Consider the following 19045-nt stretch of genomic DNA (forward strand, 5'->3'; position numbering starts at 1 on the left):
TTACGCTGTGGCAGTGTTTGATGTGAATTTTCCTTGGGGCACTTTCTTACATGCTGAGGGTATATTTTGCTTAGGGATTTGTCTTCCAGATTTGATCTCCTTGTTTGTACAGCACTGATTAGGTCAGCTCTAGAGATTTGTTCACTCAGGCATTTTGGCAGTCAGCTCATGTTGACATTGTGATTTTTCATTTCTTACATGCACCTACAGGTACATGTACATTGTTGTACTTCACTTGTATGTATCACACGTAACAGTGTTATACTTAGTACACCTGTAGAGGTTATGAACATGACCAGTACAATGTAGCATGCATAGTAATATAAAATATATTTTAAAATTATTGACATCCATAGTTTTACTGTATTCATTTAAGTATTACATTGTAGATACAAGACATTCTTTTACTTAGTGCCCAAGTTGGTAATATTGTATGATTGGTATGAGAATAAACCCAATGGGTCCATTGAAAATGATCAATCATATGACCTGTTGCACTTACATGAATGCTGACTAATATTACGGGGTGGGATTTAGCTCAGTCGGTTGAGCGCTCGCCTGAGGTGCTTGTGTCGAAGGATTGAACCACCTCGGTGGATCCATTCAACTGATTGGATTTTTTCTTGTTCCAACCAGTGCACCACAACTGGTGAAAGGCTGTGGTATGTGCTTTCCTGTCTGTGGGGGAAATGCATACAAAAGATCCCTTGCTGCATTAGGAAAAATATAGCAGGTTTCCTCTGATGACTACGTGTCAGAATTACGAAATGTTTGACATCCAATAGCAGATGATTAATCAACCAATGTGCTCTAGTGATGTTGTTAACCAAAACAAAGTTTAACTCTATTATTACTGAACTACACCTACCTACCCAGATTGTGCTTTGGTGCATAAAAATACATGACATTTTTTTGCTATCTATGGCCAGCCAATTTATCAGTTCCATAACCAGTTCATCCTTGCCTATGGTGCTTTTGTTGTAGGATTGAATCCATTTGGTGGACCCATTTTCTGATTGAGTTTTGTAAGCAGGTTACGAATGAAAATATCGGTCTTTCAATTTTCAAAGACCTGTGTATGGAGTTCCCAGACTTAATGTAGTTCTCCCAGACTACACAAGGTCTTGGGAAAACCCCAAGACTACACTGTACATGTGGCTGTGGGCTGCTTAATGTCCTGATGGACTGCGATGATGGCTGTTTTGACACAAAACACTTGAGTGTTGCTGAAACATGGCCATTAACACAGCAACATTGTGAGCTTTGAAACATCACAGGCAGAAAGCATGGTGGACTGGAAATAAAATAACAGGTCCTGCCCGGCTTTTTACAGTCTGTTCCTTCTGTGGGAATGTTTTATCATCAAGATATATGTACATGTATACTAGACAACAAAAGATAATGCAGATACAGTGTATTATTATTTAAAAAAATTTAATTTACCGGGTATAAAAAAAAAAAAAAAATTAAGTTTGAATTCCATTATTTTTTGAGTGTGTTAAAATTATAAATGTTTTGTAAACATTTTACACCCAATTTGGCAGTCTGTATACCAAATTTATTTTATAACATTAAAAAAGTATTCATCTGTAGTCCTACCCTATGGAATTTACTATATACTACAAGTTATTTATTTTTGAGCCCATTGTTTTCTAAATTGCACATAAAATAGGTGGGGTTTTTTGTTTTGTTTTTTTGGTTTTGTTATTTCTAAAACATTTCTACTTTTCTTCTTACATCAAACCAAACTGAAATTATTTACAAAAAAAATAAATGTTTTGTATGAGGATGGCACAGACTATAGGCCATGTGTATGTTTATGGATTCATAATGAAAATGTGGTTCTTTAAAAATATTTTGGTGGTATTGGTTTCAGGTGATACAGACCCATATACCACTAATTATCTTTAGCAGAAACTAAATGTGTATTTTTCTACAAAATCCAACTTAATTCAACTCAACTCAGATTAGTTTTCTTCAAATTATTATACAAAACATGCACATTCAATCAGTGAAAAAACACCAAAAAGTTATAATATATATATATATATATATATATATATATATATATATATATAATGTTAGTCAAGTTTTTACAATTTTATAAACCTATGTTCCCATTAAAGGGGCTATAACTTTAGATGGGTCCATAATTATTTTAAATTGATTATTTTCATTCAAAAGGTTAGACTTTAATGTTGTATAGCTGAGAAATAGTCCATGATGGTGATGTATATTCCAGTTTCTTCCATTTATTTGCAATGAATATTCTGTATATAAAAATTTATGGTTTTTTTTTAATAATTTTTTTTATTTAAACTTGGAATAATCATGAACAATACCAAATACACTGGTATGCATACAAAAATAAAGGCCGATAAACATATTTCAGGTGGGGTGTTTCTTTTATTTACAATGTGCACTTAAGGCTTACTTCATGTGAGTCTAAGCAAATATGTCAGCTTAGACAATTTTTCTAGTCTGGTTAGTCATTTGAAAACTGCAGAACAGACCTGGATTATCTAGATGCAACTTGCAGGTGTTTAAAAAGAAAAATCTAGAAAATGGCATGCAACCAAAATAATTACACAAGTGTGTTTCTGAAAAGCTGAACTTACTTTCTTTCAATGTATTTTATTTAATTGTTTCTCAGTTTAAAAAAAAAAATTAGTAGCTGAAAAGAGTGATATGTAATTTCAATTAAAAAACAAACCCAAAACCCTACCCTACATTAAAAAAAGAAGGAAAAAAAAGCCTAATCTCATTTCATTTAAGAGGTCCATTGCTATTTTCACAAAACCAGTGTTCCATGAATAGAATATCAAAGACTGATGTATACTATCTGGGAAATACGTACATACTGTTGTGTCTATGTGAAAGGGCATTTAAAAGATCCCTTGCTGGTTTGTAATAGGAGTAACTTATGTGGTGGTATTGTGTTTCCTATTTGTCGGTCTTGCTTTTAACCAAACATGGAAATTTCCATAAAAGTCCCCAAATACATGTCCCGGTAGTCAAATTTATATTCTGTTATTTTTTTGTAATACATTGAATACACAGTGTATCACACATGCACTTGCATAATTATCAGATATCCACTATGTTTCCTGACATATTTTTAAGATAAGGTTACCGTAGAAGCATTTGTTCAAACATGTATGCTAAATATTGGAAGCCAGTGTTTTGTACATTCTCTTGGGCTATATTGATTTTGTATTCCGACTTCATTTTAATCTCATTTTCCGAAATAAGCCCGAGTGCATTGTATAGTAATAGCATATCGGTTTCAGAATTATGTGCTCTGAACTGTGTTGAATGGTTTCAGTAAACTTTGAACCGGGTGAATAATGGCGGAGTGTTCACTTAATGGTGTGCAGTTTTATAAAGCAAAATGACATGACCGAAAGGGCATGCTCTAAGTTGGTTTTTGCACGCCATGCTAACAAGACTAAACATTTACATGTATGAAATCCTTCACTGTGTGGGTGGTGTTAGGTGTTCATGTTTGTTTGTTTAGAAACAGAAATATTTTCACTTTTTGTGTTTGATGGTTCTTAAAACTAAAGTGTGATGGGTCAAAACATTTATCTTTTTCATTAAAATTTTGTTATTTCCCATTCCAACCACTAATGATTTATCAAAGGACATGGTATGTATGCACTTTCTGTAGGACATAGCCTAATGGTAAAGCATTCACCTGATGCACGGACGGTCAGGGATCGATCCCCATAGGTGAGCCCATTGGACTATTTCTCATTCTAGCCAGTGTACGATGAATGGTATATCATACAAAAGTGTAGTGGGTTTCCTCTCTAAGACTTCATGTAAAATAATTACCATAGGTATGACATCCATTGGCCTATGATTAATAAATCAATGTGCGCTAGTGATGTCGTTAAACAAAACAAACTTAATTTTATTTCTGTAAACCATTTTGTTTTAGTGTAACCCATCACAACCATGTACTATGATGATGATGTACATGACATCATAAAATTAATGCACAAATGAAAATTGGGTTATGAAAACCTAGATTTGTGTGAGAGATGAACAAGTGTATAATGATTGTTTTCGGTATTTTTAAGTGGCCTATGCAGATAAGCACAGATTCCTTTCTTCTGTATCTGTTAAATACAGCATATAATCAGAGATATCTCACATTGTCTAAGTATATATGTACCCTGTATATTGTATGCTATTTTCTTTCTGTGCAGTTGATACTAATGTTGGTAAAATGGAAAAGAACTATGATATGTGTATTTTGTGTGGTACGTGTTTGTGTGTGTGTGTGTGTGTGTGTGTGTGTGTTTGTGTGTGTGTGTGTGTGTGTGTGTGTGTGTGTGTGTGTGTGTGTTTGTGTGTGTGTGTGAGAAAGAGAGGGAGAGGGAGAGGGAGAGAAAAATATGCCAGTACCCTACATTATATTGTGTTGCTTTATTATTTGTATGTACACAACCCATGTTTACCCTTGCATTGGGTTGTTTAATTGTAAACATGGGCATATCGGTAAAAGAACAATGTTCGTAACAAGTTTAACAGTTAAAAAAAATACTTTTGTCTAATCTGTGTTGTGTATTTTATCAGCAACATGCAGGACTCTGAGAATTAAAAATTAGCTTAATCCATTTATGGGTAACACAAATAAATTTACGTAACCCATTTTATTTTTTTACATAACTCAGTATGTCCATGTAAATGATATCCTAAATTTAATGTTCAAAACAAAAAAATATGTTATGCAATATTAGATTTGCATGTGCAAAACACCAACGGATGGAATGATCGTTCTTGCAATTTTCATCAGTCTGACATATGCCACACATGTTCATGTGTGTTGGTTTTCCCCCTCTCTCTTGTTTGTGCAAAGTCAACAGAAAAAATTTCTTGTTTACACCTCAGATAGTTGCATATTTGACCATGTTTTCATCAGAAAGACAGCCCATTGTTCTTGTGGGGTTCCTTCTGTTTGCATTACCCTAAAGTTGTGTTGGCAAACCTTCTTAATAAGCCAAATGATACAAACTTTTGGCACTCGGAGTCCCCCCTCAACAGTGAACACTGGCACTAATTTTTTGTTCCAATTTTTGTACAAGATTTTATTTTGTTCAGTTGCTGAATCACACAATGTTTTGTTTTCTTTTATAATTACATTGGTTTTAATACATTCCAAGGCTTACCCTGTCTATTGCCAAATTAGCCAGTTTCCTAATATTTATACAAAGTAGCTACAACATTTAGACTGGCAAATACAATATTCCTTAAATTAACCACATTTTAATAATTTTCAAGGAAATTCTATACATATCTGAAAATTGGCTAAACGAAAATATGTTCCAGCATGAGCCCTGCTTACATGTATTGACCAACTTATTAATTATTTGCAAAACAACCTACTTACTGGTATGTTATTAGCATAACCAAATGTTTTTGTTGCCCACTAGCATTAGCAGATCCAAGAATGTTTTGGATATGTGTGTGACAGGATTTGTTATGATATATTATAAGATTAATGGATTGCCATTCAAAGAAGGTATGCAGACATGTCTAGGGGGATTTGGAGGCATGTAATCCTGAGAAGAGGCCATTTACACAGTCTTGTAGCAATCATGTAATTACATAAAAATTTGTGTTTGATAGAAAATATGCTAAATTTAAGGGTTTTTTCCCCCCATCAAAACCTTATTTTGATACATGATTGCTATATGACTGTTTATTCATATAAACAAAAAATAGACGAAGATGGTTAAGGACAACACAGATAATGGCCTGTGGTCAAGTTGCCAAATACAACCAATGTCTCGCATGGGCGACTTAAATATTAAAAAAAAAAAATGGCATTAGTCTCCCAAATAATATTATGTAGGCGATCTTCTTTAGAGCTATAACCTATGAGCCACTATTAATATTTGTATTCCACATTAAAATCTTGCTCATGGTTCTCTTAGCATAATTTGTCAACATCAATTATTATTTCTGGGGCCAACATATTTTTTGGCGAGTTTCGAGCAGTGCATCATCCTACAAATAGGATAATACATACCACAGCCTTTGTTGCACCTGTTGTGGAGTGCCAAGATGAAAAAATAGCTCAATTGGCCCATCAATGGGGATTGATCCTATATTAATCATGCATCAGGTGATCATTTTACCACTGCTATATCCTGCCTCTACTAGGGTGCACTGGCGTAGGAAGCGGGTGGGGAGCAGGGCATGTGCCCCCCACTTTATAGCATTAGTGATGGTTTTTATATATTTATACATGTATTTAAAAATATACATGTATGTGGTGGCCCCCACCACACACACACACACACACTTTTTGGCATCTTCCTATACCCGTGGGGTGTCTGCAAACTTCCCTTTCCACCAATGACAGAATTATGAAAGAATATGTTTGTTTGAATGTGTGTAAGAATAGGGGAAAAAAGGATCTTGATTCTTGTATTAAATACTACTTTATTTGTACCCAGGGTTAGCTATGGTTCAGCAGAAAAGTTTGCCAAATTATATATTAAACTTCGAAATTTTATATATCCAGTGAAACCTCTCAAAACCGGAACCTCTGTAAACTGGAATTCCCTCAAAACCGGACGTTTTACAGAGTCCCTTTCTAAAAACCAGAACAGAACTTAACCTATCTAAACCAGATCCTTCTTAAAACAGAACATTTGTATTGGTTCCAAGGATGTCCGGTTTAAGGGGTTTCACTGTACCCAGTTATTTTGTAACAAAATATCAACTGGTACTTAAAATTCTTTCACCAAATTAAAATAAAATTCACTAATTATATTTTGAAATTCGCAGTTGGCGAATTTGGCGAGTGCCAGAGCTAGCCCTGGTAACCCTCAAATATTAGCCCCTGATTCTGGCATGTAACTCACATCCAGCACAATTCTTTTCTGTCAAAATCAGCCATGCATGAACATAGTTGAAATAGCCATACCAAGCTTAGCAATAATTAAATGACCTCCTTCCTGCCCCTTCTCTCCCTATGTGGTCATTTGTGGCCTACCTTTAGAACTGTCGGAGAATTCAGTATAGGCCTACTCGTATGTGTTTTGTGTGAGAAAAAAAGAAGTGTTTTATTTAACGATGCACTCAACACATTTTATTTATGGTTATATGGCGTCAGACATATGGTTAAGGACCACACAGATTTTTTGTTTTAGAGGAAACCCACTGTTGCCACATAGGCTACTCTTTTTTTTACGACAGACAGCAAGGGATCTTTTATTTGCACTTCCCACAGGCAGGATAGCACAAACCATGGCCTTTGTTGAACCAGTTATGGATCACTGGTCGGTGCAAGTGGTTTACACCTACCCATTGAGCCTTGCGGAGCACTCACTCAGGGTTTGGAGTCGGTATCTGGATTAAAAATCCCATGCCTCGACTGGGATCCGAACCCAGTACCTACCAGCCTGTAGACCGATGGCCTGCCACGACGCCACCGAGGCCGTTGTGTTTTGTGTGAGATACATTACATTACTACACAGTAGTGGTGGCGTTATCACATTGTGTAATACTGACTTTACATAATAAGATTAGCTCTATTTGTTATTTGCACATACTTGCAATGCATACAATGTATTATATAGAGAGTAAAACCTCTCAAAACCGGACCCTCTGTAAACCGGAATTCCCTCAAAACCGGACATTTTTCACGTTTTTCAGTACAGAACTTAACCTATCTAAACCAGATACCTCATAAAACCAGACATTTTACTTACTCCCGAAGGTGTTTTGTTTAGAGGGTTTTCACTGTATATAGGACTGTCATTCACGACCTCGGTCATAAAAATATGAACTGAGTTCTGAGTGAGATATATATATAAATCTTATTTCGTCTCCTTCTAGTTGTGGCTGAAACATTTTGAGTTGGGTCTTGTTATTCATAAAGAAAACAACAATAATAATATGGATATTAAAGAAATTATTACACTTAAGTGTGAGTCATACTGATTTTACGAATCTCATTCAGGATTCATTGTATTACGCTTGCTATTGCTCGGGCAATACAAAAATCCTGACACTCGTTTTGTAAAATCAGTACGACACATAAGCTTGTATAATAATCTCTATTTATGACATACCCTACTTGTACCAGTACACTCGTTATATAGTGGTCATATTTCTAGTCATATTTTCTTTAGGTACGCTAACATCATTCTCATGTATTTAATGTTTTAAATAATAAACTTTTATAATGTTTTTTTTTTTCATTTTGTTATATATGCTTTCCTTAAAATCATTTGACGGTTCTGTAAATAGTATATTATGATATGTCTCCATGCCTCTGAAAATTGCGAGTATAATTTTGCGTAACCCATTTTTCGTTCTCGCATTGAATTTATGACATCATTCACATGGTCATGATGGGTTACGTAAAAACTAAACGGGTTACCTGAATCTGTTGTTTGCCTAACCCATAAATTGTTCGCACAACATTTTTATTTTCAGAGGCCTTTGTATCTTAATACAGGAAACCTACATCGTAATATATTGCAATAAAAAAAATTCTCGTAGTACCCATCCCTACTATTTACCCACAGACGGCAATGCTACATATACTATTTAATAATATAACTTGGCTTTGATATTCCAGTACATGTCACTGGTCATGGAGTGCTGGGTGAAATTTACATGTGTATAGCATAACATTTACAACCTTTTATAACCTTTTATAACTTTCCTTTATGATGTTGTCAGTGTAGGACTGACTGTGCCATCTTCTCCTGTTGGACTTCTTTGTATTGTGTTTATCATGTTAATGAGACACTAAATCCCCCAACACTTATTTACTGCCTGTTAATTACCGGATCGTGTAATAAAGGAGGAATAACCCAGGAGATCGGCTACTGTGGAATGTTAATCAATGGTAGCAACAAAGGTGTCGTATCATATGTGTGTCAATCTCTTACTGATATATATATATATATATATATCTGTTATGAATGTTATACAATACCGGCCTCAGTGGTGTAGTGGTTAAGCCATTGGTCATAAGGCTGGTAGGTACTGGGTTCGCCTCCTGGTATCGGCTCCCACCCAGAGTGAGTTTAACGACTCAGTGGGTAGGTTTATAAGGCCACTACACTGACTTCTCTCTCACTAACCATTAAAAACTAAACACTAACCCTCTGTCCTGGACAGACAGCCCAATTGACCGAGGTGTGTGCCCAGGACAATGCAGCATGCTTAAACCGTAATTGGATATAATCTACACGAAAAAGATCTATAAATGAATGAAACTCAAATGCTGCATTTTTCAATTGGCAGCTAAGGATCATTTATATGACTCTTTTCAACAGATAGGACAGCACATACAGCAGCCATTGATAGCCATCAGTCATGGTTAGGGTCAAGTTATCAGTCTTGGTAGGGCAGTGGTCAAAGGGAAATTCTTCAGTTTGCTGCAATTTTTAAGATGTTATCGACTAACAGAGACTTTTTAACGATTGAAGGAAGGAATGAAATGTTTTATTTAACGATGCACTCAACATATTTTATTTACGGTTATATGGCATCAGACATATGGTTAAGGACCACACAGATATTGAAGGAGGAAACCCGCTGTCGCCACTTCATGGGCTACTCTCTTCGATTGGCAGCAAAGGATCTTTTATATGCACCATTCCATAGACAGGATAGCACATACCACTTTTAATGATTGTAATTACATGTCAAATATATTTTTCTGATCTGATCGTTCTAATATTTGTACTAGTTTAAATTTCCTAAAATATTTGATACGTACGAAATTATTTGAAGACAAAATCCAGTTTGGGCTCTTACTTATATTAAGATGATCAGAAACACATTGAATATGCAGACACTGATATTCTAAACAAGAGAATATATTTACTATGTAAGTTAATCGTAGAAATATTTTATTAGTTGGAAACATCTTAAAATGCAGCAAACTCAGGAATGTCCCTTTAAGTGGCACCTCAGAACAATCAATCTCAATGCATAACGAAGAAACCTAGGGGGTGAAAGGTTTGACTATGTGCATGTGTATATCAAAACTGAGCAGACTTCTGGTTCATGATCACTCAAATGTAGCCCACGGTGAAAGTAGAATTCTGTCAAGTGAAAAACATTTTAGCTCAGGAAATGGGACTTGTTTGATTTGTTTGAAGATCTGGCTCACTAAATCCAAGTGACATCTTATAAAGTTCCTAAGGCCAGTATTTTTTAATTTTTAGGTTTACGAACAAGAACGTTTGTGCACAAAGGTAGGAGGAAGGAAAAAAAACAAACAAAAAAACTCTGTTTGGGGTGTATCAGTAGGGGTGATGTTTTTTAAAATTTTTAATTGGTATATTTATTGACGAAATAAGTGTTATTTCTCACTGTTACCTTACGAAATGCGCCACAATAGACTAGAATGGTAACTTTTTTTCTTCTTTAGAGCTATTTGTGGAAGTCGGCGGCAAAAAAAAAATAAATTAAAAGTGAAAAATACGACTTTTTTTTAAAAATTTTATTTGAGCAAAATGTACGTTGGCGGTTACATAAACCGAATAATAAAAAAATACTGGCCTAAGTGTAAATAAAACACTTAATGTGCCAGGTTTAGGCTACTCCTACTAAAGAGGGGCAGTGAGACGTAGCCCAGTGGTAAGTGTTTCGCTTGATGCACGGTCGGTCTAGGATCGATCCCCATTAGTGGGCCCATTGGGCTATTTCTCATTCCAGCCAGTGCTCCACAACTGGTGTAACAAAGGCAGTGGTATGTACTATCTTGTCTGGGGGATGGTGCATATAAAAGACCTCTTGCTGCTAATAAAAAAGAGTAGCCTACAGTGTTCGAGATTAACAGTATCCCGATATCCCGGGATACCTCAATTTAATTTTGGATACCAGATTTCAATAACCCAGTATCCCATCAGGATACCATATAATGTTTATTTTTTTTTTTAATCCTGCGTTTTTATTTTTCACTGAAACAGTGAAAGTTGTCATTTACTGGTGAAGTTAAGTAACAGTGTTGTTCAAGTTTGTCACAATGCTATTTATGAATTTCATTTAAGCAGGATACTAAATTCTCAAGTGGGATACCAGATTTTTAAATGTTAGTATCCAACTGGGATACTGCCCAAATTTTTTAATCTCGAACTCTGGCCTATGAAGTAGTGACAGCCAGTTTCCTTTCTCAATATCTGCATAGTCCTTAATAATATGTCTGACGCCATGTAACTGTAAATAAAATATGTTGAGTGCATCATTAACTAAAACATTTCCTTCTTCTTACCAAAGAAGCAGCAAAGGATCTTTTATATGCACTTTGCCATAGACAGGACAGTACACACCACAGCCTTTGATGTACAAGAAGTGGGCTCTCATTTTCATTTCTACTTATTTTCGTGCTCCTATCAAATTAGGGTGGGATTTAGCTGTCAGTTGAGTTCTCACTTGAGGTGCTTGCATTGCAGGATTGAACCACCTCGATATATCCATTCAACTGATTGGGTTTTTTTCTCTCATTCCAACCACTGCACCACAACTGGTCAAAGGCCATGGTATGTGCTTTCCTGTCTGTGGAAAAGTGCATATAAAAGATCCCTTGCTGCATTAGGAAAAATGTAGTAGGTTTCTTCTGATGACTAAGTCAGAAAATTAATGAGTGTTTGACATCCAATAGCCAATGATTAATTAATCAATATACTCTAGTGATATTGTTAAACAAAAACAAACTCTATCCAGTTAATATTCAAGCATGCTGTCCTGGGCATACATATCAGCTGTCTGGGTTGACTGTCCAGGACAGTGGGTTAGTGGTTAATGTTTGGTGAGACAGAAGTCAGTGTAGTTGCCTTATATCTACCCATTGAGTATTTAAACTCGCTCTGGGTGGGAGCAGGTATGAAGATATGAACCCAGTACCTACCAGCCTTAAGTCCGGGTTGGCTTAACCACTACACCACCGAGGCTGGTAGTGGGGTACTGGTTAGCATGGGAAAACAAACTGAATCCACCTTGGGTAATAAATTATACAACCCATTAGCACATTAGCCAAGCACTCTACCAGTGAACTACATCCCACCCCTAACCTAACAATGTATGGTGTGCTGTGGGCTAACAAAAGCTGTGCTAGTTCCTTTGAAGTGAGGTACACCTACTTCAGTTTGATGGGGGGCTGATAAACTTCAAGCATACATGTGTTGATTGTGTGTTTCCATTATTCCATTATAATGCTTACACGATTTATTCCCTTTGGTCTGAAAAAAATGTTTGACATGTAGAAATTACTTTGTAGTGAGATGTAATTAAGAGGCCCAGAGAGAGAGATGGCTGGTAAAATCTAAAGTTATGCAGGTTCAGTTAAACTTGTAGATAGGTTTAATGGGCCATAGTTTAACAGAGCAGAACATCCAACCGTCTGTTTTGAATAGAACTCAAAGATCATGTCTGAAAAGACTAATACATTGTGAAAATCTGCCGATTTACTCAGTTGTACAATGAGAAATATTTTGTAGAAAGCATTAGTAGAGAAAAAAGAAGAAAGAAATTGGTGTAGAATAAAAACTAGATGGCTCGACTGTAAGCAAGAATTATGTGGGACAATTAATCTTTTGTTGTCGTTGGGGGTAGAGTTGAGACTCAGTGGATTAGGATTTCAAGCTTGATAAATACAAAATTGTGGTGTCATCCACTGATTGTGTTTCACAGTATGCTGTATCCAGCTCTTCTGACCCCAACCCTTTCATAATGAGTTTTCTTTTGAGGAAGATGAACAGCATTGTTGTAATATATTGTTACATACATTTTTGTCTTTTGTATTCAGTTTGATTGATTTCTTTTATTCTTTTTCTTTTATTCTTTTTCTTTCATTCGTTTTCTTTTCTTTCTTTCTTTCTTTTTTTCTTTCTTTCTTTCTTTCTTTCAATCTTTCTTTTTAATTGTATACAATTGTTAATTCCAATTCCATTTCATATTGTTATGTGTAATTTTTGTTTATGGAGAGATGGACAGTTGTTAAAAAGTTTGTTTTGTTTATCGTCTCTTGTGTGTCAAACATTTGGTAATTTTTACATATAGTCTAAGAGAGGAAACCTGCTACAGTTTTCCATTAGTAGCAAGGGATCTTTTATATGCACCATCCTGCAGAGAAGATAGAACATACTACAGATTTAGTATATCGGTGATGGTGCACTGACTTGAACAAGAAATAGCCCAATTTGCCCACCAATGGGGATCGATCCTAGACTGACCTCGCATCAGGCGAGCACAATACCACTGGGCTACATCCCACCCCTGGACAGTTTTTAAACATTGTCAGTGTCATTGGTATTAACATTATATAATTAATTTTTTATTTATTTATTACAAAATATAGCCATCTAATTTGTAAAATTATAGCAATGAGTTTTCATTAATTTCTCAATAAATTCTGTAATGATGTCCACAATAGCAAATACAATACCTTAGGACATCGCTAATACATCTGAATAAGTATATGCACTTGCAAAACCAGCAGTTTCTTTTTGTAGACATCAGAATGTTTTGTTAGTTTCTGAGAAATTAATTCCTTACTACCGTATATCTTCGCCTGTAAGTTGATCTCGGCTATAAGTCGAGTTCCTAATTTCAAGCCCTGAAAACGTATTTTTTTATTGACTCGTTTATAAGTCGACCCATAAAAAACAACTTATAAATATTGAAGTATTTCTTATTTTCAGCACATGAGAACAATAATGTACAATCTTTGAACAAAAGAAAATTATTTTACAAACTTCGGTTTTCACGTTTTGTAGCCGACATCGCAAACAAGTAACATAGCATCAAAACGAAATATTCCCTTAGTAGATAGTGAAAGCAGTTTGGCTGTTACCGTATGGCACTGTACAGCATGATTTTGTGCACAGACAACAACTTTATTTATAAACACTGACAACAGATCACTACAATAAAACTGAAAGTATCAGTTAATCACATGTTTTGCCACCATATTAATACATGTAAGGAGGATAACTCTGGAAAGTACACTGGTTTTTATGTATGTCCCTATTGCTCTAGTGAACTGCAGATATCAGTCTAAGCTGTTTTAAGGGAAAGCTCAGTAATATTCATGAAGTTAATCACCGACAAAACATTGTTTGAACAATCATTAATGCCAGTGACCAGATTTCAAAATAAACTCAGGCAACAGGTAGTTAGTATTTTTTACATTTTTGCTATTAGTGATGACTGTTATTTTAACTAAGTGGACTGTTCTCTTGGCATGTGAGTGAGATCGCACGCCTTTTCGCATAACCAAAACCGTTCTAATGCCAAAAAAAAAAAAGGTTATAAATAAATAAATGTGTCAAATTAAAATATTTGAGTATAAACACAGGGCATACTTCAACAATAAAACTTAAAATAATCCCCAAAACGGTAATATTTTTGGGTGAAATTTTTTTACCCTCTTATAAGTCGACCCCCCAAGTTATAAAATAATTTTTGGGTGAAAAAAATTCGACTTATACGCGAAGATATACAGTAATAAGTTATAACAGGTTTTTTTTTTTTTTTTTTAATCTTTTCCCCCATCATGACTGTTATTGCAAAGCCTTTCATGTCTGTGATTTTAGCACAAGTTTGTATGTTTGTGGAATTTAACAGATGTTTGCTACTAGTTAATTTCTCTCTTGGGTATAATGACACCCTATGGAAATATTATTAGGTTGATAAGTGTTTTCCACAGTGTAATACTGATTTTAGATTTAAGAAATCTGTATCTCATACAGGTCTTATCTCTCTTTTTATGAGGATAAGGAAATGTAATTCAAAATTATCTCTGTAATTTCTTTTAACCATAAGAAATAATCTTACAAAAATAGAATGTTTGCAGATGAAACACATGTAATATATAAACCAGTGTTTAAAATAAGGCTATTTGAATCGTAAAGGTGATAACAAAAATTAAAGCTTGTTATCATATATTTTTCATGGATAACTCCCTAAACTCTTCAGTGAAGCAAGTTAATTGTGTTTCAGATGTGCTAATGTGTCTTCACAGCTCCCAACTCTTTTGTTTTGTTTATAATTTTAGAATTTGTGGACCAGTGTTGATTAATATTTACCTTTGTTTGACACCCAATTTATGGGGGTTTTCATGTTTGGGTGTCATTAAACATTCATTCATTCATCAGTTGCTAATTTTTTTATACAAAGTGACCATAACATTTAGCATTTGAGTAATAAAATGTTCTTCAAATTTGTCAATTTGGAATAATTTTCAAGGAAATACTCTACATATGTGAAAATTGTGATAAAGTTATTTCCAGTGTGAGCATTCATTCATTCATTCATTCATTCATTACAATCTGACTGAATACCAAGGTCCAACTATATTTCTATAATACATAGGGCACTTAGCCAAAGCTGCTATGGTGGCTAGTGACTTTCTCTAACATGATTTGTTCAACGCTATGAATACTGTACAAAGAGATAACTCCCAAACACAAGCAATAACATTCTGTGTGGAGGTATGAATAATGATTAGGCTGCAGATATTTCTGTTGTTATCATCATTGATGTGAGACTGAGAGTCCCTAAGGACCAGGCTATTGTGATTGACCATGTGTTATTAATGTAATGGATGAAGGCTGGTCAGAACAGCGTCAGCCAGTGGGGCGTCTATACGTCAGCCAGTGGGGCGTCTATACGATAAATCTATAAAGGAGTTTCATTGTTATGATTTGAACTCTGTCTTCAAGTGTCGGGAGTCATTATTACTGATGTGTTTTGAACAACCTGAATCAGTAAATGTACATTTTTATAATTTAGAGAGATGACACCAATGTGCAAGTTCCATCCAGTGTTCCACAACTTGTGTAACAAAGGCAGTGATATGTACTATCCTGTCTATGGGATGGTGCATATAAAAGATCCCTTGCTGTTAATCGAAAAGAGTAGCTCATGAAGTGGCGACAGCAGGTTTCCTCTCTCAATACCTGTGTTGTCCTTAAACATGTCTGATGTAACCATAAATAAAATGTGTTGAGTGTGTCGTTAAATAAAACATTTCCTTCCTTCAATCTCTCTCTCTCTCTCTCTCTGTTTATGTGTGTGTTTTTGAATGCGCTGGGCTGAATTTATGAATCCTGTCTTTTCTAAACACAGATGTTTAAGCATTGTAAATGTACATGTAGTTACAAGGGTTTCAGACATAAACAATGAACAGGCTTTGTAAATTCGGTCCATTATGTTTGCAGTTAACTTGTGTGTTATAAGGAAGGGGTAAACAGATTGCCTGATTTTGATTTAAGTAATTTGTTTAATGACAACCTACTCCCACCCCAACTTGTTTAAAGCCAGCAGATTCTGGGTTCATACCCTCGTATCGGCTTCAACCACACAGCTTAATCACAAAATACAAGCCTACTACACCATGCATTGATCTAGGAATTTAATATAGAAAAGACCATGGCATTAATATACTGTCTTTCAGTGATATTGATAATGAGATTTCTCACATTGTACAAAGGAAAAATTAATTACTTGACCAAAAAAAGAAGGGGCTATGGGTCCAAGCCCCTTGGAGACCCCACCTAAATCTGCACCTGTACTATGTCATTGGTATAGCCAAGATTTTATATTGGAGGTGGAGGGCTACAACCACATTTTCTATTAGTTGTGCTACGGGGCAACACGCTAATATAAAAGGTAGAGGAAACAAAGAAATGTGTGTCGTCCGGCTATGTGTGTCCAGAAAGCTTACCTGAGTATTAATATAGAATACATGATTTTTTTTTAGTGATGGCTGCTAATTTTCTGAATTTTTGTTAACAACTACTATTTAACATTTTAGATTTGTGTAGCAATCTTTGAAAATTGACAATAAACTACATATGGTTTGATACTGGAAAATATGTTCTGTAGTATTTGTGCACAAAAATAAATTAAAATGAATTATTTATTTATTTATGTGCTGAAGTATTTTGGTTAGTAATTTATCAAAACTAAATTAAAAATGTAGAAACATTATTAAAGCTTTAAGCTTAAGCCAAATAGTAGACTTGAGTGTATTAACCATTGAGACCATTCATTGCTTTCAATGCACGAGTCTGTTTGGAATGCTAGCGGTGAGACATGAAATATGGTTTTGTCGAGTACAGATGTTATTGAAAATCCTGATTTGATTTATAATATGGTGATTACACAGTCTGTGTGACCAGTTTTATTACTTTCGACGGAGCGTACAGATTCCTTAGGCAGATGGCGTGTAACTTTGATATTCTTAGCCATGGGCTTATGATACATACTCTCTCAGTGCCATTGAATACGGCACGTATGTTACATGTTTGTACAGTTACGGCGCTGGCTTTAATGGGACAGAAACATTTCTAAGAATTTTATGTTATTTATGTTTGCATATTCAGTTTGATTATATACAGCATGGTCATTCCGTTATTCTTGGTACATGGCCATAAACATGCATATTGCAATAAAACATGTAAGTCACAAAAGAAAGATGATAAATATGTATTGACTTCTATTATGCATGTAATTGCTGTAGTCAATTTCCCGTGAAATTGGTTAACAATACTAATAGCTTCCAATGAGTAATACATATATATATCTCAATTTGCAAAGGAATGTATTCAGCATGTGCAACACAGAAACTGAAAGAGTGCCATGCTGTTTACACGTTTGCTTTATATGTACCTGCTTTATATGTACCGTATATATAAAATTACAGCATATTAAAACTGAAAGTGATTTAATATTCATTATTTGAATCAAACCTTTCATATGTGCTATCCATATCTCGGTTTGATCCAATTTATTGACTAGAACAGCATTAGTTACATGGGAATAGTATTTTGCAGTGATCTTTTTAAACTATCAACTCTTGTGTTTTAAATTTGATATAATTACTAACCTTTCAGAAAAAAAAAAAAGAATTGTAGTGTTATGATACATATTTTTATGTTCCATTTTTAATATTTATAGGATATTAAACAAGCTTCCATTTCATATCATGTTTATGTCCCATGTGAAATAATTTTCAATTTTCACAAGCTTTATCGAGTGACATAAATTATTTTACGAGGGACATAAACATGATAAATGGTAGCAAGTTTAATATCATATTTATTACCCATAATCAGTTTTAATTTCTATCACTAATCTCATTTTACTTATGTTCTGATACAATTGTAGTGTGCCAATCGATAACATTTGATATGAACTAATATATTTTTAATAACTTTATGAAAGTGAAACCCCACCAATTCAAACCATCACAAAACCAGAATTGCCTAAAAACTGGCCATTTTGCATATATGCATCTATTACCACTGAGTTTTACCCTCAAATACAGAAACCCCTGTAAAGTGTTTACTGTCAAATACAGAAACCCCTGTAAAGTTAACACTGGACATTTTATTGAAGTATTCCCAGGGGAGTAATGAACAGCTAGAGTGATCTATGTAGTTCCCCTTGAATAGCAACATCTGCCATTGTGAATTTTTAAATCAATTGGCAAATTATATTTTCATTTAGCAAATAAATTTCATGTAACATTTGTTATTTTATTAGAAAATAACTGGGATTTTGCAATTATTGAAGTTTAAATAGATGACTTGGTGAAATTTTCTGCTCATACTGATTTTACAAAATGAGTGCCATGGTTCATATATTGCCCGAGTGAGAGCAAATCAATAAATCCTGACACAAGTCTCATGAAATCGGTACAATTCACGCAATAATGTAATAATTTCTTTATTATCCACGTTATCCATAATATGTTTGTCCATGAATAACAAGGGCCATGTCAAAACATTTGAAATGTAGCAGAACTATAACGTCCCTTCCCAAAATGATTTAATTTGATGTGCACGTGAAATCATTATAACACATGTGTCCTACTGCTTATATTTCCCTGAATATCTTTAGCTTTGTGGATAATAAAATTTATTTATCTCACACTTGTGTATATTTTCAGATGGTATAATTAATTTATCACTTGTATATAAATTTTCAGATGGTATAACTAAGTTATCACACTTGTATATAAATTTTCAGATGGTATAACTTAAGTTATCATAAT

At 34.5% G+C, this 19045-nt stretch overlaps 1 protein-coding gene across 4 annotated transcripts in view; it reads left to right on the top strand.

The window, feature by feature from the left end:
- LOC121367935 (cadherin EGF LAG seven-pass G-type receptor 1-like) overlaps window positions 1–19045 on the top strand; it is a 79515-nt gene that overhangs the window by 4465 nt on the left and 56005 nt on the right. The gene's annotated exons all lie outside the window — the stretch shown is intronic.

This window comes from Gigantopelta aegis, chromosome 3 (genome assembly GCF_016097555.1).
Source record: "Gigantopelta aegis isolate Gae_Host chromosome 3, Gae_host_genome, whole genome shotgun sequence".
Classification (NCBI taxonomy): domain Eukaryota; kingdom Metazoa; phylum Mollusca; class Gastropoda; order Neomphalida; family Peltospiridae; genus Gigantopelta; species Gigantopelta aegis.